Below are 26,478 nucleotides of genomic sequence, written 5' to 3' on the forward strand. Positions count from 1 at the left end.
TTTCCTTTGATCCTTATAGCATTCCTTAAGGTGGACAGAACAAGTCCTTCTCTGTTCCCATTTTAGAACTGAGTAAAGAGGTTTAGTAACTTACCATGGTTACTACAATGGGCCTGATTGTCAGGACTGTCCTCTGAACCCTGATACTACTTGGCATTTGTAAACATTTAGTTGTTTAGGTGTTTTGTTTTGTTTTGTTTTGTTTTGGAGACAGGATCTCACTCTGTCGCTCAGACTGGAGCGCAATGGTGTAATCACAGCTCACTGCAGCCTTGACCTCCCTGGGGTCAGATGATCTTCCCACGTCAGCCTCTCGAGTAGCCAGGACTACAGGCATGTGCCACTACACCTGGCTGATTTTTATATGTTTTTTTGAGGCAGGATTTTGCCATGTTGCTCCCAGGCTGGTCTCAAACTCCTGGGCTCAAGCGATCCACCTGCCTTGACCTCCCAAAGTGATGGAATTACAGGCATGAGCCACCACATCCAGCCCCATTTGTGAAAATTCATAAGCCAGTAATGACATCAGTGATGCCATTATAGTGCCCCTATAGTAGTTTTCCATTGGCTGATTTTTGTCACTTGAGTAATTCTTCATTGTCTCTACTAAGGTAGAGTCCTGCTGAAATACTTGGCATTCAGGTAAATACTTCTATCATGAGAAAAACAACAAGAGTGAGGGGTGGGAAGTTTTGCAAGTCTGTTATGTCTGACCCTGCTTAAAACCTTGTCATCATTTTCCATAGGCTACCTTCCCCCAAATCCCATCTTCTCCTACACCCCCCGACCCCGCCCCTTGCAACAAGACTCTTTTGCATGACAAAGGCTTCGCATGATCTGTCTGTCTTCTCTCTCACTTTTCAGCCTCAACTCCTGTAGCCACTTACCCCAAAACCTCTGCCACTGGCCCTTTATGCCAGGAAAGCTGAACAACACTGAAAGACCCATTTTCTGCTTTTACTTTTATATTCTCTTTGCCTGAAATTTCCTTCCCCTTTTGTCTATGTGGTAAACTCCCACTTATTCTCCAGTATCCAACCTGGCGGTGTTCTCTTCTGTGAAGCCTTTCTTTACCCTCCTGAACAGAGTTATCACCCATCTTCTATTCTTCCTGCCGACCTTGTCTTTAAAAACAGTCAATCAAATATGTCAGTATTCTTACATTTCTGTTGTTATTTTGTACGTATGTCTCCCCTACTAAATTAATAAGTTCCTTAAGGGCCAGAGACTGAGGTTCATTCATCCCTTTATCCAGACACAGTAGCTAGCACATAACATGGACTCAGGAAAGGTTATCACATGCATGATAGACTGAACCAGCGACCTTCCTGTGTGGACTAAAAACTAAGAACTCATCTCTGAAAGGAATAGGCTTCCATTTAAAAGGTGAAGAGAGTTCACATTTATATCAAATGAAATTACAGTCTTCACTTATAGATGTGCCTGGCTTTGCCTGTGTCTAAGAAAATAATGCAGGGCTTTGAGAAGTGGGGCGAGATTAAGGAGAAATTATACAGTAAGCAAACATTTTCCCCAAAATACATGCCTGTGGTAATAAGTTGTTATATGTTGAGTGACTTTTTCTCTTCTGGTCAGAGAGCTGACAAATATTTTCAAAGTGTTATAGTGTTTTCTAAGTGTTATTCTTTCACTGACAATTTTATTTAATTATTTTAGATACAGTAGTGGCTCTGGAGCTAACTGAATTATTGCCTTATGTGTAATTCAGCTAGTCTATTCATATTGACAGTATAGGACAGATGATTACCAGCTCACAAAGAATGCATGACATGATGCCATTTGAAGAATTGAAAATGGAAGTAAGGGGGTATGTGAATTTAGGTAACTTAACCCTAGAGTTCTGGCCCATTAGCCCTTTGATTTTAGTTTTGTAAAATTAAACATGCTGTTAAAATGTCAAATAGATCCTTAAGGCTAATTGTGAGAAACAGTATTTCTCCTTGTTTCCCAAAGGTAGCGACTTTCAACAGTCTTAGCAGATTATCTTACTTCTTGCCTCTAAATAATTTGATAATGCCGATACTTCTTGGATTTTGTTTGAAGAAATCAGGATTATGTCTGATTTCTTCAGTAGGAGGAGATGAGATTTTAGTTCCCTTTCAGCACATTCATATCCCCTTTCTGTTCCCCCATTCTACCTGAGAAATAAAATCCTAAGCCCCCCAACCAACTGAATAGACCCCGTTTTGGCCAGAAGGACCCTAGAGAAACCCTAAAAACTGAGTTTCCAGCTGTGATGGGATAGGAAGTTGGACCTGTCTTATTCTACCTCAGCCCTTGCTAGCCGCCATTCGGTGTTCTTTCCCAAGGGCTAAACAGAAACCAGCCCTTTAGAAAGACTTCCTGCACCTCTGATTTCAACCAATCTCCTAACTGTCCCTCCATTTTTATGGTTCAAATGCAACAACTGGTCAGCATTTCTTCCTGATAAGAGACCACACTGACTGTGGAGTGGTTCTGGCCAGTCTACAGAGGCTGTGCACAGAGGCCTTTTGTGTCCTCTTTTTACCTTTTGATGTACAGGGCCTACTTGTAATACATTTAAATGTTAAGTCTCTACCCCAAAGTGAACATGGTGTGCAGACTGTATATATACTAGCCTACTACGCCTGCTTGTGCTTCCCCTTCATGAATATTCATGACTCCTCCTATAACCTGTTTAATGTATATACTTAGCCAACCCACTCAGCATAAATTCCTGTTCCCTTTAACCCTCCTGGGCAGTACCTATTTCCAGCTTCTGACCAGAGGCTATCCTTCCCAGTCTGTCAGAATGGCTACCTGCAGGCTGCAACTCTTTATGAGAAATAAAGTTCTCCTTTCCAAACTTAGGAACCTTGTCATTCTTCAGCTGGCATACTGATACGGGTTTTTAAATTACTTTGTCTATATAAATACCACTCAGATAAGCCATGTAGTATACTGTGATTACTTTTTTTCCCTAATTTTTTTTATTTCCTTTGGAGCTTATTTTCTTATTTTTTCTTTGATTAGTTCTCAGTGTGCTTATAACTAATTTCATCTTAAACTCTCTACCAGTTACCTAAATCACCTCTCAAGATATTCAGACATGTCAGATATACAATAAATTACATATCGAGTATTCACACAATTTCATCTTTGGGAGAAATCTCTCCTAGAACCTTCTGATCTGCTGCAGTCTGTCATATTGTTTTCTATGCCTTTACCATAATCCTAGGGATTTCCATAATTTCTCTTATGTTGAAACCCCTATTTTCCAGATAAAGCCTCACAAAGAATGCATGACATGATGTCTTCCCCTTTCTCAGTTTTCTCCCTTGTTTTGTTGGAGCATATCCTTCTATAGCTTCCTAAGAAAGCATGCCTGGAGATGAATTTTTGAGACCTTATAAATCTGAAGATTATCTTTATTCTTCTTTGACTGAAATGAAATGTTAAGCTGGAAACAATTTTCCTTAAGAATTTTGAAATCATTGTTCTATTCTATTTTAGCTTCCAGTGTTATTGAAAAATCTGGAGATATTTGAGTCCCCCCCCCTTTTTTTTTTTTTTAGAGACGGAGTCTCGCTCTGTCACCCGGGCTGGAGTGCAGTGGCCGGATCTCAGCTCACTGCAAGCTCCGCCTCCTGGGTTCACGCCATTCTCCTGCCTCAGCCTCCCGAGTAGCGGGGACTACAGGCGCCCGCCACCTCGCCCGGCTAGTTTTTTGTATTTTTTAGTAGAGACGGGGTTTCACCATGTTAGCCAGGATGGTCTCGATCTCCTGACCTCGTGATCCGCCCGTCTCGGCCTCCCAAAGTGCTGGGATTACAGGCTTGAGCCACCGCGCCCGGCCGAGTCCCCCTTTTTTGTATGTGAAATATTATTTACTTATTTCGCTTTGCCTGGCTTTTTTAGAAATTTATAGAAACTGTATTTGTGCCCAGTGTTCTGAAATCTCAGACTGATAAGTCTATTTTTATCTATTGTGCTCGGCACTCAGTGGATCCTTTTAACCCAAAAATTCAAATCATTTAGTTCTGGGAAAATTCCTTGAATTACTTCATTAATGGTTTCTTCCCTTTTGTTTTTTTCTGATATCTCTTCCTGGACTACTGTTGTTTGGACCAATCCTATTACTTTCTTACCTCTTCTCTCCTGTTTTCCATCTCTTTGTCTTTTTGTTCTGTCTCTGGAGAGATTTGCTTACCTTTATCTTCTTGCCCTTCTGTTTTTCATTTTGGCTTCCATATTTTTAATTTCTAAGAGTTATTTTTCTCTGAATAGCATCTTATTGTTTTATGTGTATAATATCTTCTCTTTTCCGCTTGAGCATATTAATGATTTTTGAAATTTTTATTGTTTTTGTTTTGGACTTGATATATCATTTGTGTTAGAGGCTCGTCTTTGAAGTTTGGAGATACTTGATTGTATATTTGTTTTTAAGAGGAAAGAACTAGAAAATTAATTGGAAGCTTGGAGCATGTGGGCAGGGATAATCAACTGTGGGGTTCACTAGAGTGTAATTTGGCTGGGCTCTTTCTCATTAAGGAACACCTAACATCATTCTACTTAGGTCTTTCCTCTTGAGCTTGTCAAGGATGTTCCAGTCATCCTGCTTTAAAGTACAAGCCGACTGGTTGTATTCTGGAAGCAGAGTTGGGAAAGAGGACTGAAGGTCTCAGCATTTAGTATGCATATGTTCACTTAATCACCTTGTTTTCAGTAAAGGGCCTTTGCCCTTAATCGTACCTGACATTTCCCTCTCCAAAGAAAAAAATTCTAGTGTGTTAGGATGGAAAAAGAACTGTTGCCTGGCTCATGGAGTTTGAAGGGAAATCTGGGGATATAATTGTATAGCAGATTTTCAAGCAGTCTTCCTATTCCCCAACTTTACTGCCACTTCCAGAAGTACCTAGGGCCACCAGTTCTTGAGCCTTTGTGGGTTCTCAGATTGCCTCTCAACTTCCCCTACTTCTGGCTTAGAATTCAACTTTTTCAATTCTGCTAAATTAGTTACCACTTATCTGCTTTTTAGCTTGCAAAACATTGTTGCAGTTATATCTTTTCCTATTCTTTGTTAAGCTAATTAATCCATTAAAAAGCCATGTTATTAAATTTACATATGTAAAAAAATTGTGATGTAAATATGTCTTATATATCATGTATTTATATATATAAATATATATGTGTTAATCCCTTGGAGCTGGGTATGGTATCTCTTGCCTGTAATCCCAATGCTTTGGGAGGCCAAGGTGAAAAGATCATTTGGGGCCAGGAGTTTGAGACCAGCTTGGTCAACATAGTAAGACCCTATCTCTGTAAAATATTTTTTAAAAATTAGCTGGACATAGTGGTGCCCATCTGTAGTTCTGGCTACTTGGGAAGCTGAGGTGGGAGGATTGCTTGAGCCCAAGAGTTTAAGGTTGCAGTGAGCTGTGATTATGCCACTGCACTCCAGCCTGGGCAACAGGGCGAGACTCTGTATTTAAAAAAAAAAAAAATAGTCCTTAGAGGGAGATGCCACTTCTGCTCTTACTGAGTGGCTCCTAACAGATCAACTCTCCCACAGATTAAAAACTGTAAACAAAAATGTAATAAAGCAATTATATAAAGGCACTAGAGAATGACAAGAGGAGAGTCAAACCTGGAAGCAGGGGATAGCACCTGCTGAGTGTTATTTGTGTAGCTTGTAGCCTGAGGGCAGCCCCCAGTCAGAACCCTGCAAGGCAGCTAAGATTCTTGTAGAACTCATAGTCTGTCTGGCTTGGAAAACCAGAAAACAAAATAGGGAGACACAAACAAAACAAAGATTCATTGGGGAAGCCAAGGATCCCTTCTGTGTTGAAATTTACTTAACATGGCTTTTTTTTGTGGCTTAATCAGATAGAGAATAAAATTGTAACAGAAGTTATTGATAAGCCTGAAAAAAATGTATGTTAAATATATAATTATCCTAGATAAGTTAAAAACATAAGAGTATGTCCAAGGGAAGGAGATAGCTATCTTTGTATTTGCAAGGCTGTCAGGGAGAAGGAAAAAAATTAAACCTTGCTGAGGGACTATACAAATAGATAGAAGGGATAAATTTTTAGCCCACATGAGAAATAACTTTGTTTAACAGATAAAGCTGCCCAACAATGGAATGGAAAGCCTGGGATAAATTAAGTGTCTAAGTCACTGAAGGTGTGTGTGTGTGCTAAAGCGAGGTCACAGTCAAGGATGCTGTAGAAAAGGAGTCTGCTCTGTGGATCTGTAAAACTCGAATGCCTTCTAAGTTATGCTCTACTCCATAGGATTCTGTGCCTGATCAGGCCTCTTGCTGTCATTTGGGTGGAAATCTGTCATCAGATTTTGCCACCAGAGCCTGTTCCACAAGCAGATACCCTGAGGCAGTCCTTTCCTTGAGTCAGCAGTTTCAGCTGGGACCTTAACCCAGGACTTGGAAGTCCTGTTGAGTGCAGTGAGACAGGCCTCATCCAAATGAAGCCTTGGCTGCTGCTCCAAGGACCTCAAGGGCATCCTCGCCCAAACTGAGGCCTCCAGCCCCTTGCAAACTTCCTGGTAGCCATAGCACTCTTTTCTTCTCCTTCCCTTAACTGAAGCATGCAACGCCTTCTGTTAGAGGCTTGTTTTCTGGCACTTCCCAAGAGCGAGACGGTGATGGAGGTGGAGAGTAGAATAGGAAGTTTCTCCATATCTCCAGAACATTGGATTTCCCTCCTTGTGTAAAACTATCGTCCTTCTTTGAGCCTATATAACTGCTCAACCCTCTGTCACACCTCGTCACTGTCATCAGGCATGCTCATGACTTCTCTGGGGCACCCGGAATTCAGAACCTTGCTTACAATTTTCCTCTCTAGGCTACTGCTCCTCCAGTAACCTGCATTACTCTCTCTCCTCCCTGTCTCCACCAGGCCACACCACGTGCTATTTCTCACGGTCTCTCGTGCTTCTGGGGATTTTCACGTGCAATTTCCTCTCTCTGGAATACTGTGCCTCCCTGCCCTTTCACTCACTCAAATCCACCTCGTACGCCACAGTCCAGACAGGTTATCACTTCTTTTGTGAACCATCTAGTCTCACTGAGACTTAGGTGTTCCTTCTCTGCGTTCCTATATATTCCTCTAACGTGGTCCTTACTCATTTTTAATGTGGTCCTTACTCATTTTTAATGTACTTATGTTTCTGATTTTTAAATATCTTTCTGTTATATTATGGAACTGCCTCTTCCTTATCTTTGTAACTTCAGCCCATGGCCTAGCACATAGAAGGGGTTCAATATCTATTGACTGAATGAATATATGCTTCGAGGTGCTTATCTTCTTTACGCCAATACAAGACTGAAGGTGAAACAAAAGGAAATAGTGTTGTTACCATAGCTAGTTGAAATTCTGTTTGAAATGTATATATTCATTCTGTTAAACATATATGGATGAACTTAGGTTCAAAATGTAAGTCTGCCCCTTACCGCCTATAGTTTTATATCCTCTACCTGATAACCCTGCCAGTATCATTCCATTTTTGTTGTTCTGTCCATTTTCTAACCCTATTACTTTGATCTACTTTCATCCACAGAATTTTGGCATTTCTTATCTTCAGAATGCTGTGGATCTTATTGTTTGTCTCGGATGGGTTTTTGTTTGTTTGTTTGTTTTGGCAAGTCTTATCTCTTCTAGACCTGCCTGAATCAGTTGAGATCCAAAATAGCGACATATATAGTATTAACTGAAAGAAGTTAGAAAGAAAAATTAATAATAAATTAAGTAGAAAAATAAGGTATAGCATTAATGGTTTAGTGTAAGAAAGAGTATCCTTAGGAATAGCTATTGAGGGAAAAGGAAGATAACTAACACTTGTAAGATACTTAGAACTCACAGACTGTTTCAGGAGTTTTCCATAAATTACTTTAATTAATCCACACAATAATTCTGTCAAGCAGGTGTTGTTGTATGAGCCAGAGGCTCAGGCAGGGGTAAGAGACTTGCCCAAAGTCATACAGAGAGTAACTCGCAAACCTTGATGCCAACCAAAGACTCTTTGATTTTGTTGTTCCTTCTCCTATACCATTTCATATATTTTAAATTGGCTTTTTATTAGATTGTTTTTTAGTCAAGAATTTTTGGAGTTAGGTAGGAAGTTAATGTATAAGTGGCAGTTTGAAAATAGAAGACCACATCATTGTTTAATAAGCGTGGCACAGTCCTTGGAAAAGCTAACTGATTTGATGGGGGTAGTTTTGTATCATAATCTGCTCAAAGATGAATAGCACAAAGAGTAATATTTAAATACCAAATGGAGGCCTCATTTACCAGATCTCTTGATGGAAATTTTAATACACCTAAAACAAATTTATGCTGATTTTTTTTTTTTACCCCCAGTACAGTTGCCCAAAACCTGCATAGGTGATTCACACATTATATAAAATTCATTTTCAAAGCACCTTATGCAAGCAAAATTGTATTCCTGCTCTGTTGTTTAAAATTAAATAAAATGGTTCCTCGGCCAGTCCGCTATCCCCAGACATGCATCCACACACATTCATCATACATGCTTACCTGCCTCTGAACTTTGCTTAGAGTCTTTCCAAGTCTCCACTCACTGGCCTCCTTTCCCAGTTGTTACTGCGTTCAGCTCATCTTCTTTCAGATAATGGCTTAGGTCCTAACACCTCAAGAAAGATTTTCCAACATGAATGTATTCATCAAAGAAGGAAATGTGGATTTCACCATCGCAGTTTGCAGTGCAGTTCCCCCCAAAAAGTCTATTAACTACCACACACCTGGCATGATATCAGGTGCTGGCCATTTAACAGTAAGTAAAATAAATTCTCTGTCATTAAAGCATTTACAGTCATCTTGTAGGCCTTGTGTAGGGATCATAGGAGCAAATTATTTTCTCCTTCTGTGCCTCCATTTTTTCATCTGTAATATGAGGAAAATAATAGTACCTGCTTTCTTAGGGTTCTTATGATAATTGAATGAGTTAATATTTGTAAAGTACTTAAACAGGGCCTAATCAATAGAAAATGCTTTATTTACTAAAACAAGACTAAACTTTGGAATAAGTGTTCTAGTTCTAGAAAGATCCTATTTGTATGTTTACTAGGATTATAGTAAATGTATAGGTTAGTTTGTAGAGAAATGTCATTTTATAGTAACAAGTCTTCCTATTCAAGAACAGAGTATGAGTTTCCATTTATAATATCTTCTTTTACATCCCTCAATAGAATATTAAAGTTTTCTTCCTATAGATCTTGCTATTTTGGTTATGTTTATTTCCAGGTATTTTATCTTTGTTTCTGTTTAAAATAGCACCACGTAATATTCTAATTCATTGTTACTTATATAAAGGCAAATGATTGATTTTTGTTTTTAAATTTTGTATTGAAGTATTGTTTGTGATGAGCGTTCACTTGGTTTGCATGGATTTTCTAAATGTACAATCGTATCTATTAAAAATGATCATTTGCCTGTTATTTTCCAATTTTTATAGCTCTTGACTTTTTCTCTTACCTAATTAGTATTAACTGATTATGACAGTAGTGAACATCTCTGTTTATGCTGTGATTTTTGACTTGTGACCATTTATATTTATATGCTGTAAATATAAATGGATATATACTTGAAATGGATTATTATATATAATGTTATACATGCCCAATTTGATAAACAAAATCACAGTGTGTTTTTTAATTTACCAGTCTGCTTTCCATAAGCTTAAACAAGCAAATTTGGTTCTTACCCTAACAAAAATCTTCCAGAATATTTTAGAGAAGTATAATCTATTTAGAACAAAATCTCACACTTCCAAAAGGAGATAGTCAGAGATGATTCTTCAGTGTTACTAACCCTTTCCCCTGAGCACTTAAATTAGCCACTGGGGATTCTATCCTAATATGTTTAATGTTCAAAATATCTGCTAACTAAAAACCTCTATACTATTGTTAATGACTAACCCCATTGTGCCCGACACATAGTAGATACACAAAAATGTTTATTGGAAGTGTTGATGAAATTCCAGAAACTCTCTCCACTGACTTCCCTCATCTAAATATTATCTGTCCATCATTGAACTGCTTAGACCATGTTCTCCCCATGAATTCTCTCCTAATGTCTTCAGGTAAAAGGTAGACATAGTCTTTTCCACTTGAATTAGTTTTCTGTGCTTTATAACTAATTACCACAAATTTAGCAGCTTAAACAACATCCTTTAAAAAAAAAAAAAAGTTTAGGGTTACATGTGCAGTTTTGTTATATAGGTAAATTCTTGTCACAGGAGTTTGATGTACACAATATTTCATGACCCAGGTATTAAGCCTAGTACCCAATAGTACTTTTTCTGTTCCTCTCCCTCCTTCCACCTTCCATCATCTGGTAGGACCCACTATCTGTCGTTCCCCTCTTTGTGTCCCTGTGTTCTCATCATTTAGCTCCCACTTGTAAGTGAGAACTTGTGGTATTTGGTTTTCTCTTCCTGCGTTAGTTTGCCAGGGATAATGACCTTCAGCTCCATTCATGTTCCTTCAAAGAACATGATCTCATTTTTTTTTATGGCGGCATAGTATTCCTTGGTAGATATGTACCACATTTTCTTCATGCAGTCTTCCACTGATGGACACTTAGGTTGATTCCATGTTATTGCAGTTGTGAACAGTGCTGCAGTGAACATACACATGCATATGTCTTTATGATAAAACAATTTATATTCCTTTGGATGTATACCCAATAATTGGATTTCTGGGTCGAATGGTACTTTTGTTTTTAGCTCTTTGAGAAATCACCACAGTGGCTGAACTAATTTACACTCCTGCCAACAGTGTATAAGCTTTCCTTTTTCTCCTCAACTTTGCGAGCATCTATAATTTTTTGACTTTTTAATAATAGCCATTCTGTCTAGTATGAGATGGTATCTCACTGTGGTTTTGATTTGCATTTCTCAGATGATCAGTGATACTGAGTTTTTTTCATATACTTGTTGGTTGCATATATGTCTCCTTTTGAAAAGTGTCTGTTCATGTCCTTTGCCCTCTTTTAATGGGGTCATTTGTTTTTCTCTTGTAAATTTGTTTAAGTTCCTTATAGATGCTGGACATTAGACCTTCGTCAGATGCATATTTTGCAAATATTTTCTCCCATTCTGTAGGTTGTCTGTTTACTCTGTTGATAGTTTATTTTGTTGTGCAAAAGCTCTGTAGCTTAATTTGATCCCATTTGTCAATTTTTGCTTTTGTTGCAGTTGCCTTTGGTACCTTCGTCATGAAACCTTGGCCAGTAGTTCCTATGTCCAGAATGGTACTGCCTAGGTTATCTTCCAGGGTTTTTATAGTTTTGGGTTTTACATTTAAGTCTTTAATCCATCTTGAGTTGATTTTTATGTATGGCGTAAGGAAGGGGGTTCAATTTCAGTCTTCTGCATGTGGCTAGTCAGTTATCCCAGCACCATTTATTGAATAGGGAGTCCTTTCTCCATTGATTGTGTTTGTCAGCTTTGTCAAAGAACAGATGCCTTATTTGGGGGCTCTATTCTATTCCATTGGTCTATGTGTTTGTTTTTGTACCCAGTACCATGCTGTTTGGGTTATTGTAGCCCTGTAATATAATTGTGAAGTTGGACAGCATGGTGTGTCCTGCTTTGTTATTTTTGCTTAGGATTACCTTGGCTATTCAGCCTCTTTTTTGGTTCCATATGAATTTTAAAGTAGTTTTTTCTAGTTCTATGAAGAATGTCCTTGGTAGTTTGATAGGAATAGCAGTGAATCTATAAATTGCTTTAGGCAGTGTGGCCGTTTTAATAATATTGATTCTTTCAATTCATGAGCATGGAATATTTCTCCATTTACGTCATCTTGATTTCTTTGAGCAGTGTTTTGTAATTCTTCTGGTAGGGATCTTTGACCTCCCTGGTTAGCTGTATTCCTAGGTATTTTATTCTTTTTGTGGCAATTGTGAATCGGATTGTGTTCCTGATTTAGCTCATGGTTTGGCTGTTGTTGGGAATGCTAGTGATTTTTGTACATTAATTTTGTATCCTGAGACTTTGCTAAAGTTGTTTATCAGCTTAAGGAGCTTTGGGGCCAAGACTATGGGGTTTAATAGATACAGAATCATGTCATCTGCAAACAGGGAGAGTTTGACGTCCTCTCTTCCTATTAGGATGCGCTTTATTTATTTCTCTTTCCTGATTGCTCTGGCCAGGACTTCCAAAACTATGTCAAATAGGAGTGGTGAAAGAGGGGATCCTTGTCTCCTGTTGGTTTTCATGGGAAATGCCTTCAGCTTTTGCCCATTAAGTATGATGTTGACTGTAGATTTGTCATAGATGGCTCTTATTATTTTGAGGTATGTTCCTTCAATACCTAGTTTTTTGAGAATTTTTATCATGAGGGGATGTTGAATTTTATCAAAAGCCTTTTCTGCAACATCCATTTTTATCTCACAGATCTGCAGGTCAGAATTCTGGGTGGGCTCAGCTGGTTTCTCTGCTCAGGGTCTCACAAGGCCAAAATCAACGTGTTGGCCAGGCTGAGCTCTTATCTGGAGTTTCTTGGCAATAATCCACTTTCAAGCTCATCTAAATTGTTGGCAGAATTCAGTTCCTTGCAGCTGTAGGTCTGAAGTTCCCATTTACATGCTGGCCTTCAGCCAGGGGCCACTCTTTGCTCCTAGAAGCTATCCACATTTCTTCTTACATGATCCTCCATCTTCAGACCAATAATGTCTTATCAAGCCCTTCTCATACTTTGAATCTCTCTGTCGTCTGCTGCCAGCCAGAGAAATCTCTGCTTGTAAAGAGTTTGTGTGGTTAGACTATCCCACAAAAATAATCTCCCTTCGCTGTAAATGTAAAGTTATCAAGGAATTAATACCGGGGGATGAAGGTCATGGGAGCCATCTTAAAATTCTGCCTACGACTCCCTGCCATCAAACTCTTTCCTCACTGTATGAGGTGGTAACCTCCTTCAGGGTAGTATTCATGGCTGAGTCATTTTTTGATACCCAATCACACCTTGCACGTAGTAAATATTTATTACATATCTAATGAATTCATTACTTTTTGTTAAATGAATTGTGAGAGAAAACAATTATTTACATTATTTGAAAACAAATTGTGAGGAGCAATGTAGCAATGTGCACTTGAAAGGTCATTGCTGTTTTTGTTTTTGTTTTTTTTTTGTTTTTGTTTTTGTTTGAAGCTACATTTATTTATGATCAACCAGAGAGACTAAACAGTGGACTCATGGGTTTGGACTCTATTGCAGTTCAAGTGAGGTCAGAGGAATTCCACAGAAAACTTAAAAGGCATGAAGTAGCTATTATAGTAAAATTAATATTTTAGGGGAAAAATCATTAATGAGAGAAAAGAGCATTCTGGAAAACTGTGTTCCATTTAAGGCACCTCATTACCAGATTCTTTAAGGAAAACTGGAGGGAGTTCTGAGACACAAAGAATGATTAAGAGGCTGTAGGGATTAACTTAGAAACAACGATTTTAAAAGACTAAATATGTATAGCTTAGCTGAACAGTAAGTAAATAGAGATGTAACTATTGTCAAATTTCTGAAATCAAGAGAAGTAATGGGTTTCTCTGATTTAAAAATAAAAAAGACTTGAGGGTCTCCTTTATGATTGTTGGAATTAAATGAGGAAAAAGAAAACAAAATCTTTTCTAAACAACTTATATGCAATATTTAGACTGTGTGCTGCAGTGTAAACTATCAGAGTTGAATTCAAATCCCAACTCCTTTATTTTCCATTTGGGGAATTTCAGGCAACTCCTTCCACCTTTTAAACTTTGTCATATGTAGGGTGAGAATTACACCACCTACCTTATAGGGTTATTATGAAGATTAAATGAGATGACATAAGTAAACAGTCAAGTTCCATACTTAGCACAGATTGCAGGTTGAGAAAAAGAATAGCTGCTATTGGTATCACCATTATCATCATCGTTCTTAAGTAGTTACAAGTTCAAAGTGGTAGGATTCAGACAAACCTAGAATTCAACCACAGTGCTTGAATTCAGGCTAATTCAAACTCTGTCATTTAATTCTGTCTCTTAAGTCATGGTTTCTTCAGCCATAATAATGTTATAGTGAGGACTCAGTGAAATAATATTAAATGCTTAGCACTGATTCCCGGCACATAACTAATCACTAAATAAACACATTAACAGCTGTAGCACTATTTTCATTATCATTAGCACCATCATTATTCCATCATAGAACTTGGCTAAAAGCCTAACATATATTTAGATTATTTCCAAATTTCCCCTGTTATAAACAGTGCCATGCATGTATCTCCATTTCTGCCATTATCATCACCACCACACATATACATGCACATAATTCAGTAATTATTTATGACTTGTTGAATTAAGTAATTTCTTCTAATGATCATGTCGGGTATTTGTGGTCACTATACATGGCTGGGGAGGTACCAGAATGGGCCTGTAGGTTTCTTATGTAATCAAATTTACAGCAACAGATTTAAGTGCATTTTTTCATTTCAGTAAAACTGATACATAGATTTATTTGAATTTTTATAAAGAATCCCTACACTTACAATAACATTTTCATTTGTCTTTTCCATACATAAGAACTCGCTGTAGCTACCCATTGCTTATAAGATTGTGTTACTGCAGTAAACAGAATATACTCTAGCTAGATTAGGCAGAAATGGTATCGATTAGAGGGTTACTAATTAGAAGGTATTAAGATTAATCACAGGGTATACATCAGACGTGTTAAGTATTCATCAGAAGTACCTCACGTTTACCATTAGATAGCTCACAGAAACTGGGAGAACCAGTAGAGATACAGATGGCAAAATAAACATATGAAAAAAGTGCTCAGCTTGGGCAGCATGGCCAAACTCCTGTTTCTACTAAAAATACAAAAATTAGCCGGACGTGGTGGTGCACACCTATAGTCCCAGCTACTTGGGAGGCTGAAATGGGAAGATAACTTGAGCTCAGGAGGTCAAGGCTGCAGTGAGCTGTGTTTATGCCACTGCACTCCAGCCTGGGTGACAAAGCGTTACCTTGTCTTACAAAAATAAAAATCTCAATATTATTAGTCACTGGGGACATGCAAACTAAGACCACAATGAGGCTGGGTGCCATGGCTTATACCTGTAATCCTAGCACTTTGGAAGGCCAAAGCAGGCAGATGGCTTGAATCCAGGGATTCGAGACCAGCCTGGGCAACATGGCAAAACGCTGTCTCTACCAAAAAATTAGCCGGGCATGGTGGCACATGCCTGTAGTCCCAACTACTCAGGAGGCTGAGATGGGAGGATCACCAGAGCCCGAGGTCAAGGCTGCAGTGAGCTGTGATCACGCCACTGCACTCCAGCCTGAGTGACAGAATGACACCCTGTCTTAAAAACAAAAAACATAAATAAAATAAAACTTCATTGAGATACTACTATACAACTGCTAGAATGGCTAAAGTTTTAAAACTGACAGTATCAGGTGCTGATGACAGTACACAGCAACTGAAACACTCATACGTTGCTGCTGAGAATGAAAAACTTATATAATCACTTTGGAAAGTAGCTCGCATTTTAAAAATGAAGTTAAAGGTGTATCTGCCATTCAGCCCAGCAGTTCCACTCCTAGGTATTGGTCCAAGAGAAACAAAAATATAAGTCCAATTAAAAACCTATGCCCACATACTTATAGCAACTTAATTCCTAATAATAAAAATGAGAAACCCAGATGTCCTTCAGCTGGCATATAGATAAATCATGTGTGGTACATCCATACAATAGAATACTACTCAGCAGTAAAAAATTACCAGACTACTCACACAACCTGGATGAATTTCTTGTGAAAGAAGGCAGACACAACAGGCTAAATACTCTGTGATTCCATTTCTACAATGTTCTGGAAAACTACCTCTGTTCTATTAGACTGTGATCTTGATCTGAGTGTTTAGCTCTTTGCACCAAGATTGCATCAAAGTCAATGAATTGGAGGCAAAAATGCCCTTTTTTTTTTTTTTTAGATGGAATCCCACTCTGTTGCCCAGGCTGGAGTGCAGTGGTGTGATCTCAACTCACTGCAACCTCCGCCTCCCAGGTTCAAGTAATTCTCTTGCCTTAGCCTCCCAAGTAGCTGGGATTACAGGCACACACCAACATGCCTGGTTAATTGTTTTGTATTTTTAGCAGAGACAGGGTTTGGCCAGGCTGGTCTTGAACTCCTGACCTCAGGTGATCCACCTGCCTCGGCCTCCCAGAGTGCTGGGATTACAGGCGTGAGCCACCGTACCCGGCCTCAGAAATGTCAAATTTGATCAGTTTAGAGAGTAAGGTTTGGCTGTGAAGGGAATCAAAGATCCAGATTGGGCCAAAGGTCAATCCAGGGTATTTTGGGATAAATCGAGGTACACAGGACTATCAACATGAGGGCAAGGAACAGAAGTTGGGCTTGCTCAACCTGCTGAACAGCATGAATATCTACATTAATGGATCCTACTCAAGTCTACTGACTCATACAGCCTTTAGCCTCCAGAGAACACAGCCCTTCTTTGATGATCACTGATTAAAACTGATTGCAGTTGCATCCAAGGTCATGATTTACCTGCTTTTGACAAATTTGCAGTTTTTCTTTGCTTGTTTATTTGCAATATGCATTACTAATCCTCCTTAGCAACTCACAAGGATTGGAAGTGACAGAGACTACACTAACAGGTTGACTCCAGAATCACGTGAGGTTAATAGTGCTTCTAGTTGCTTTCTGGTCAATGTAAGATTCTGAAGCAAAGGACCATCTTAATTGAAATATTTTTAATATGGCAGACTTTATAATGGTAAATTTAACTTAGTTATAATCTGTGCCTCATGAATACAATAAAACAACATATATAAAGAAAGGAGCCTGTAAGGGTAGAACTTGTCAGACTTGGAATTCTGGTCCCTGGATTCAACCTGTTCAACCTTAGGCCATTTAACCTCTCACTTTCTTCAGAGGTGCTATTCAGCTCTAGTATTAATTCCATGATTCTGAAAGCAGTTGATAGTGTGACTAGAAGGAGAAATGAAAGAAGCTTTTTCAATTACTAGACTTTAAAGCTTCTAGTTTTGACTTCTAGGCTTCAGTCCTCAGAATGGTAGACCTGAGCTGTGTCCATGTTTACACTATAACATATCTACTTTGGAAAAGACTGGCATGTGTTTATAGATGGGATTGGAAAAGTACTTAGGTTGTTCTTGCAACCAGAGGCCCATAATCGAGTTTTTATACTTTTCCTTAGAGGTATGTATTGCAATGACTCACTGTAAGAAACAATATTATTGCTCATATTAAATATTCTTTAAGTAGCTTTTCCACATCTTGAAAGAGTTGCATTTTCTTCTAGGAAGGCAGATTTTGTTTTTGACATGGTGGTACTCTTTTTTTTCAAGTGCATAATCTATCTAGTTCTTCTCATGTCAGTGAAACTTAGTAGTACTTAAAAATGGATTGAAATACTGGTAACTAGTTCCACAGAGATGTTTGCCTACATAAGGCAAATCTGTAAAGTTAAATCTTTGATGCATATGTGCGTTTTTCATTTCGTATTTTTAGTTCCTCCAAACCATTTCTTTGTAGTCAAATTCATTGTAATCCCATCACGAAAGTGTTGATCTTTTAGTAATCTTTTTTGAAGCATTGTATTAATCCACATTCCCTCACGATAACACACGGTTTGTATCAAACATATCATGCAGCTTAGCTCAAGCCACATATGGAACTAATAAGTCAGGCAATAAGTGGCTTTGTGTGGATGAATACAGTTTGGAAGGGTGGGGACATGTGTGTGTGTTGTCTGAACTGCATTTCTCCTGTGCCAAATACCAAATGACACAATGATTCCTGAATCCCAGAGGCCTTCCTGGCCTAGAAAAATTGTGTTTAAAAAATAAAAATAAAATGGAGCACTTTGATATTAAATTAAACCTCTCAGCTCAATAGGAGGATGCTTACTGGGTGCAAGAGCGCAGCATTTATTTCTTAGCAGTAAAATCACACTACATTTTAAATATGATCTCCAGAGCTGCAAGTGGTCTTCCCTCGTCAATGAAGCAACATTTATCAAGCTGCATGAACTAGTTAATTCCAACTGCAAGAGCTTTAACGTCATAGCTGATTTGTCTTACTTGATGAAACACAAAGTGGAAGAAACCAGCATGTGGCTTTGGAAAAATACTATATTTTTATACAAAAAGGGGGTATATGAGAGGAAAGCAGAGAGAACATAGAACTGACATGGCTGTAGTTGTCTGTTGTGGTCTGAATGTACTCGTTGCTTGGATTTTCTTTCTTTTAGCTTGTTCCAGTGACTATAAAGCCAGATCTTCCTGGGTTTTTTTTTTAGCATAGGGATTGTATTTTGCTACCAGACAATACAGTTTGTTAATTTTTCCAGGGAAACCACGGAACATTGTTTCTCCCCACTTCCCATCTAACTTATTATCTAAGTGTAATTTTCACCTTGGTTGCTTACTAGCCATAGAGTTGAACAAAATCTTGATTGCCCCATGGAATCCTAAATCAATCAAAGTAAAGCTGAAATTCAAACTAATTGAAACCAAAATTCCACTTAAAGACTGCTTAGACTCTTTTGGTAGTGGTGGTGGAGTAGGAAGTTGTTACAAAAGGTGTTTATTTCAGAGGCTAATTTGAGGCCGTTAGACCCAAAGCAGTATTTGCCTGGTTTTCTTGGCATCTGCCTTCCCCAATCAAATATGAGAGCAAAAGGAGCCGTAATGTTTAGGGAAGTGTGGAATTGATAATAGTTGGTGAGGGCAGTTGTTGATGGAACCTGAAATAAGATTTCTTAGAGAGAAGAGTACTTCAGTCTTTTAGCCTGTCCATAGCTGCCTTTGCAGTTGTTTCCCTCGTTCACACTCTTGCTTAAAACCCTGGAGTAGGTTCTTACTACTTACCAGCAAGATAAAGTTGAACTCTTCAGCTTAGCACTCTCAGACCTCAGCAGTTTTAATGACTATGCTGTAAAGGTCAGGCCTCAGGAACTTCTATTCTCTATAAAAATTCTGACAACTATCTTATGAGATAAATATTGTTGGTCCTGTTTTATAGACAAGGCATAGATTGGTTATGTAACTTGCTCAAAGTTACACACATTATATGGCGAGAATAGGCTGTGATTCCAGGCCTCTCATTCCAAAGACAGAGAGCTGATTCACATTGCCTAGCCTAGTGGACACTCAATAAATATTTGTTGAATGAATGAATAGGACGTGTAGAGACTTAGTAAATGTAGTTCTTTCTCCCCTTTCCCTATCCTTACCCTTTCCTCCTTGACCTGGTTTCTTCTTTTTCTTTCTGTTTTTACTAATATCAGGGAGTTAACTTGTTGAAGATTATTGAATTTTAAAATGTTTGAAAATCATTTGACTAGCCCAAGCAAGGAAGGAGTTTGCGTGACCATATAGCAGAGTTGGGTCTTTCACCAGGTCCCCTGACCACTCACATCATGTATCAGTCTTTCCATTTCACTATATAATTATTTTAAAGATATTGACACGTGTGTTTATTGCTGCTTCTCTGGAGTGCATGCAGTCAGAAGCTTAATGAAAGTTAGCATTTAAAAAGTGAACAATGTACTGAAGATTTCCCCTTTGGTTTGAAGTAACTCTTTCCTTCTTCCTTTTCTGTCCCCCATTCTTAGTAGTTAAGTGGTAAGCCATTATTGAACACTGGCTTTATGCCCAGCCTAGTGGTAGATGCTATTGAGAGGTGACAATGTGCTAGCAGCCCTCACTCTCAGCGCCTCCTAGACCTCCGCGTCCACTCTGGCGGTGCTTGAGGAGCCCTTCAGCCCGCCACTGCACTGTGGGAGCCCCTCTCTGGGCTGGCCGAGGCCGGAGCTGGCTCCCTCTGCTTGTGGGGAGGTGTGGAGGGAGAGGTGCGGGCAGGAACCAGGGCTGCGCGCCATGCTCACAGTCCAGCCCGAGTTCCGGTGGGCACCAACTCTGCAGGCCCAGCACACGGAGTGGCCGGCCAGCCCCGCTGGCCCAGGGCAGTGAGGGGTTTACTACCCGGGCTAACAGCTGCGGTGGGTGTGCCGGGTCCCCTAGCAGTGTCAGCCCGCCAGTGGTGTGCTTGAGTTCTTGCCTGGCCTCAGCTGCCTCCCGGCCAGGCAGGGCTTGGGACCTGCAGCCCGCAATGCCCGAACCGCCCCCTGCGGTGGGTTCCCGCCCAGGCGGGAGCCTCCCTGAAGAGCGGCACCCCCTGCTCCGCGGCACTTGGTCCCATCAACCGCCCAGGGGCTGCGGAGTACCGGTGCAGGGCGCAGGACTAGCAGGCACCTCCAGCTGCCCTCCCTGTGCGGGATCTACTAGGTGAAGCTAGCTGGGCACCTGAGTCTAGGGGGGACTTGGAGAACTTTTATGTCTAGCTAAGGGATTGTAAATGCACCAATCAGCACTCTGTGTCTAGCTCAGGGATTATAAATATACCAATCAGCACTCTGTCAAAATGGACCAATCAGCGCTCTGTTAAATAGACCAATCAGCTCGCTGTAAAATGGACCAATCAGCAGGATGTGGGTGGAGTCAGATAAGGGACTAAAAGCAGGCTACCTGAGCTAGCAGTGGCATGGGAATCCGCTGGGGTTAGTTTGTCTTTTGCGGAAGCTTTATTCTTTTGCTTTTTGCAGTAAATGTTGCTGCTTAAGTTTTTGGGTCCACGCTGTCCTTAAGAGCTGTAGCACTCACTGTGAAGGTCTGCGGCTTCTCTCCCGAAGCTAGCGAGACCACGAACCCACCGGGAAGAACGAACAACTCCAGACGCGCTGCCTGTAAGAGCTGTAACACTCACCACAAAGGTCTGCAGCTTCACTCCTGTCAGCGAAACCACGAACCCATCAGAAATTATAAGCTCCAGACACATCTGAACGTCTGGAGGAACAAACTTCAGACACACCATCTTTAAGAAGTGTAACACTCACCACGAGGGTTGGCGGCTTCATTCTTGGAGTTAGACCAAGAACCCACCAACTCCAGACACACTATGACGATAATAATGCGGAGAGTGTGTGTGTATATATATGTGTTCGTGTGTGTTAGTAATGATAACAGGTATTTTATATTGTAGCACTTATGATGTACCAGATATTATTTTGGACAGTGTGTATACCTCATCTTCTTTCAACTTTTGCAACAGCTCTGCAAGGCAGGCAACATCCCCATTTTACGTGTAAGGAAATGGAATCTCAGAGAAGTGACATATTCAAAGTCATACAACTACTAAGGGACAGTACTGGTATTCAAACCCAGCTCTTCTGCATTTAAGCCTATCCTACTGTGTCGTGATGCCTCTCATTTTTTCCTAAACTGTATTTAAGTTGTTCATTACCAAGTATTTATCAAGTACCTATCTAGTTAGTTAAGGCTTTCCAAGAAGAACAAATGGAAAAGTGGCATAGGGAGTAGTTTAGGGTCAAGCGTAAAATGGCGACTTACCTAGAGTAATCAGAGAGCTTTCAATGGAGAATGGAACTTCTGTTGGTTCTTTGAGAATAGCTAAAACATGAGATACAGAATGCCTAGAGAGAGACATAGAGTTAAGAAACTTTCTGCCAGAGTAGTGAGTACTATGTAAAAAGCTATCAGAAGAGGAGTTAGCCAATAATGAAAAGCTGGTTTTTTATATATAAAATGCCATATATATATGGGACTCTGCTTGGAGACAGTCTCCTTTGCCCAGGCTAGCGTGCAGTGGCACAATCTCGGCTGAGTGCAACCTCCACCACCCAGGTTCAAGTGATTCTCATGCCTCAGCCTCCCGAGTAGCTGGGAGGTGCACGCCACCACACCTGGCTAATTTTTGTATTTTTAGTAGAGACAGGGTGTCACCATGTTGGATAGGCTGGTCTCAAACACCTCATCTCAAGCAATCTACCTGCCTGAATGTTTGTCACTTCTCTGCTAAAATGCTAATAATAAGGTTAAATAATTTAAAAATTTTAAATTCACAAGGATGAAAAGAACAGACAAGACCAAGAAAATTTAGCAAATTGCAAGTAAACGAATGAGTGATAAACTTGACTTGGCAGAAGCCTTTAAGAAGCAATAGAATCCAAACCACAGACTCCAGAAGGATGTGGTGGTACCGAGTACCTCATGAAGTTTAGGGACAATATACAGAGCTAAACATAGGAGGGTAGGTTGACAGTCTATAGAGAAAGAGAAGTAACACTCCCAGTTCATTTTTCCCACTCTCTGCTGCCAATAAGTATGTTCCCCCATGCCCTAGCGGGAAAATGAAGGTTTACTTGCTGAAAAAGATTGAGCCCAAGAAGCTCTGAACCTAAACTGCTTGATATACTGGGAACAAGAAGGAAGGTGCCTTACCAAAAGGTGATTAAGTGAAAGTGTAACATACTGACACAGAGTTCCCCAACTACGTTTTCCAACTTTACACCCCAAATAAGATCCAGATTATGCCTCAAGACAGAAAATTGAAGGGTTCTTTCTGGGAAAAAAACAGAGGCAGCAATGAGAGGTACTGGGACTGTAGTACTAACCTTTCCCCGTCGAAAGACTGGATTTCCATCTACTCATTCTAAGTGAACCCTTCCCCCACAGCCAGTCAGGTACTGCCAAGGCAGACTTCCTTCACAGCTTTTTAGAGTCTCACAGTCTCACTTGTAAAGATAAACTAACAGCCAAAGATTACTAGATATTAAAGGAAAGCCTCTAATATTAAAAAAAAAAAAGTCTAAAATAAAGTGAAAAAAAAAATCCAGAGGGTAAAATGAAGAAGGAGGAGGAGACAAGATAATAATAATAGAAGAAAATGTTCAGAATTAGGCAATGAAAGTATTCATATTGAAAGGCTGTACTAAGTGCTCGGCCCAGGGAATGAAAACAGACTGAAAATGATGAATGAAAGATCTAAATGAAGGCTTATCACTATAAAATGTTAGAATACTAAGGTTAAAGAAGAAAGTCCTAAAGCTTCCAGAGAGAAGAACCGGCTTACATTCAAAAGATGCAGGAACCAGAATTTTAACAGGTTTCTAAATGGCAGTAAAGAAATACTTTGGAACTACCTAAGAAAAAGTATTTGCAGCCTTGAAATCTATACCTAGGCAAACTATCATTCAAGTGTAAGAATGGAATAGTTATATTTTGAAATATTCAGGGTGTCATAAAAGTTAACCTCCCATGCTATCCTTTCCCAGAAAGATATTATAGGATACACTCCACCAAGATGAGGCAGTAGATCAAGAAAAAAGACAATCTAGGAAATAACAGCTTCAGCACAGGAGAAAAGTAAACAAAATTTCCAGCATGATGACTAAAGAAGCTTGTAGGAAGATAATGCAGCAGGCATAGCTAGCAGCCAATTCAGGCTGAAGCAGAGAGAGGAGGCTTCAGGAAATACATCTCTAAGAACAAAATGGACTTGATCAATTTTATGGTGTGCTTAGTTATGATTGAGAAGAATTTTAAGGTTTATTTAAATTTTTTTTTTAATTTTTTTGAGACAGGATCTCACTCTTATCACCCAGGCTAGAGTGCAGTGGCACAGTCTCAGCTCACTGCAGCCTCAACCTCCCAGGCTCAAGTGATCCTCCCACCTCAGCCTCCTGAGTAGCTGGGACCCCAGGGATGCACCACCATGCCCGGATAATTTTTTGTATTTTTGGTAGAGAGAGTGTTTCACCATGTTGCCCAGACTGGTCTGAAATGCCACCCACCTCGGCTTCCCAAAGTGCTGGGATTACAGGTGTGAGCCACCACGCCTGACCAGTTTTTAAGATTTTTGTCAGAGTTTGGGGAGTTTCTAGTGACAAGTACATAGAAAAACTTAACTGGTAGAAAAAATGGCAGTTATCACTTCCAGTGAAACAAACAAGTGCAAGAAAGGAATAATATATTACATGGCTCAGCAGCGAACAGTATTTATGTAGGTATAATGAGGTAAACACTAAATGTTGATTTAATTTAAAATGTGATATTGAATGTATTGAGAAGATGAGGAAGGGAACTATGTGTGGGAGAGTAGAGTCAAGTTCTCATACTCTTTCAGAAAAAGCCAGTAGATAATGTACGGGAAAGGGGATAAAATGTTTGTGTGAGAGCAAAGTGGTGTTAGAGTGCTAAATTCTCATCTTTCATGGTGGGAGCGTAGTAGATAATGTCTCTTAACTGGAGGAGAAGGAAGAATAAAAAATCTTAATATAAGCATATTGTTTAGAAATATGAAGGTGAAAAAACAGCTAAAAGGTGTTCTCAGAGTTTGGGGTAGATAGTAGAGCAGAGAACTTTTTTTTTTTTTTCATTATAAATGTTACAGTGGTTTAGACTTCTTAAACCATACTTATACTTTATTAATAATAATGTATGTGTTATGTATGCATTTATTTTTGAGTTCTCTAGATGGAAAATTAAAAGGGTAATACAGTAGATTGTGGAGCTGTTATTAAGAGGTTCTAGCCTTGGCTTTGTCCCTTATCATCCCTGTAACTTTGGGCAGGATGCTCTTGTCTTCCTGGGCCTTAGTTCTTCATTTATAAGAGGAAGAAGGTTGGAAAGATGATCGCCAGGGTCTCTTTTAATTATAAAATTCAAAGATTTTATGATTTTTTAAAAAGTAGTGCTATGCAGCAAATGGAGAGTTAAGACCCAGACGGAGGCTTGAAATTCCCACATTTTTCTTTTTTTGGTTAAAATCAGACTTGGAGAGAAATTTTCACTGTGTTCTCTGAAAACAGTTGCACACCCATCTTCCACTGTGGAACCTGGGGCAGGCAATTGTCTGTGTACTCACTGGGAGACACATAGCTTAGTGTTATTTCAGTATGGTTTTCTTTTTCCCTTGATGTTTAATATTTTTCACTATGAATCACAGGTAAAATTTCCATGCCATGTGTAAACAATTTCACTTCTTATTGAAACAATGAATTCAGGAATGTCATGTTGGGATATCAGCCATTTTGCTTTTATCAATGTATGGAAAAATGCATTTATATTAATATAAGAAATGATGTCATTTAATATGGGGGTAGATCTTATAATTCAAGGTCAGCAAATCTCAGGAGGTGATTTAGGTCACCAAGCTGAGTTTGAAAAAGGAAAAAACTGTTTTCCTTCTGCTTTCTCAAGTATTGTTACCAGTTTTCTTCTCAGACTTTGGGATAGATGGTAGAGAGTAGCATGGTTTGTGAAAAGCAGGCCCTGGCCGGTAATATCTTTGCCATTGAACCGTGTGGCCCTGGATAATATACTTCTCCTTTCTGGGGTTCAGTTTTCCCATCTGCAAAAGAAAAGGATTGGCTGAAATAATATTCAAGATACCTTTTAGTTTTAATGTAGTATGTTTCTACCTCCTTACTTTGTGTGTGTATTCATTCAGACCATTCAGGAGACCCTGTTAGGTTTAGAGGTTTTTCTTAAAAAGCCCAGAATCAGGGAGAGTGAACTCTTTCTCTCTCAGTATCAGTCAAGCAGAGAAAAATCAGTTGAATACTAGAGTCAAACAAAAGAAAACTGACTCTTTTTAGTAGGTGTTTTTTTATGCCCCCTGTTGTCTAACTCTGAAGGCCTGCTTTCTATTCACATGATTTGTGGTTTTCTTTTTTAAAAGAGGGATATATTTAAAAGTTTGACTTAGCCACTCTTAAATTTAAGTGCTAAAAGAGTTAAACTTTAAGACTGATGCCTCTTCACATTTGTACACTGACATACATTTTATAAAGTCTATAAACTTTCTTCATGTGTAATATGTCATTTGAAAAACACATTTTGCAGAGCTGTGTTGTCCACTTACTGTGTGTTTGATGTGTGGATGAGCATGTGTGTGAATATGCACATCCACTTACCTCGGCTCTCCGTTATGGTCAGTTAGGGAAGCAAATGGTGATATTCGGAGACACAGTTTAAGGAAGTGAAGAGCAGACAGATGAAAACCATTAGCAAGTTATCCAAAGCACTCAGAAAGACACTTAATTTTAGAAAATTGGCCTCTAGCAGAAATAAATCAAACAAAGGGCAGATCTCGCCCATAAGCCAGCAGTTTCCCTGTACCACCTCTCCAGCTGTGTGCTCTGGTCTGGACAAAGAGGAACGTTAGAGACTCAAGAGAAACACAGAGCACAGCCTCTGTCAAAAGTGAGTTGCAATTTATTTGTTTAATAAGCATTGACTAAGTAGCAGCACTATGCCAGGCACTATTGGAGTCAGAGATGAATACAAGATGGTCTTTACCCTTGTTTGTACAAAAGAGAGGGGCTGAAGGGAAGCTGGCAATATCTAAAAAGAAGCACTGGTTTTCTGGTATATGTCCCTGAAATTGGTGTTAGCAAACCCTACCAGGGTCTGGGGGTAGAAAAGAAGGCTAGATACAGGGGTCTTTGAAATATCCTGATTCCACAGTTGGTCACTCTTAGTCTTCTCTAAGTTTAGGGGGCAAGAGAACAGTAAGTAGATAAAGAGACTACCTTAAATACCATCGTAATTTAAGTGGTTGTGCATA

At 39.4% G+C, this 26,478-nt stretch overlaps 1 protein-coding gene across 3 annotated transcripts in view; it reads left to right on the plus strand.

The window, feature by feature from the left end:
• The window catches only part of UVRAG (UV radiation resistance associated), a 340,923-nt gene that overhangs the window by 287,176 nt on the left and 27,269 nt on the right, over nucleotides 1-26,478 (plus strand). The gene's annotated exons all lie outside the window — the stretch shown is intronic.

This window comes from Trachypithecus francoisi, unplaced genomic scaffold (genome assembly GCF_009764315.1).
Source record: "Trachypithecus francoisi isolate TF-2019V2 unplaced genomic scaffold, Tfra_2.0 Lachesis_group8, whole genome shotgun sequence".
Lineage (NCBI taxonomy): Eukaryota > Metazoa > Chordata > Mammalia > Primates > Cercopithecidae > Trachypithecus > Trachypithecus francoisi.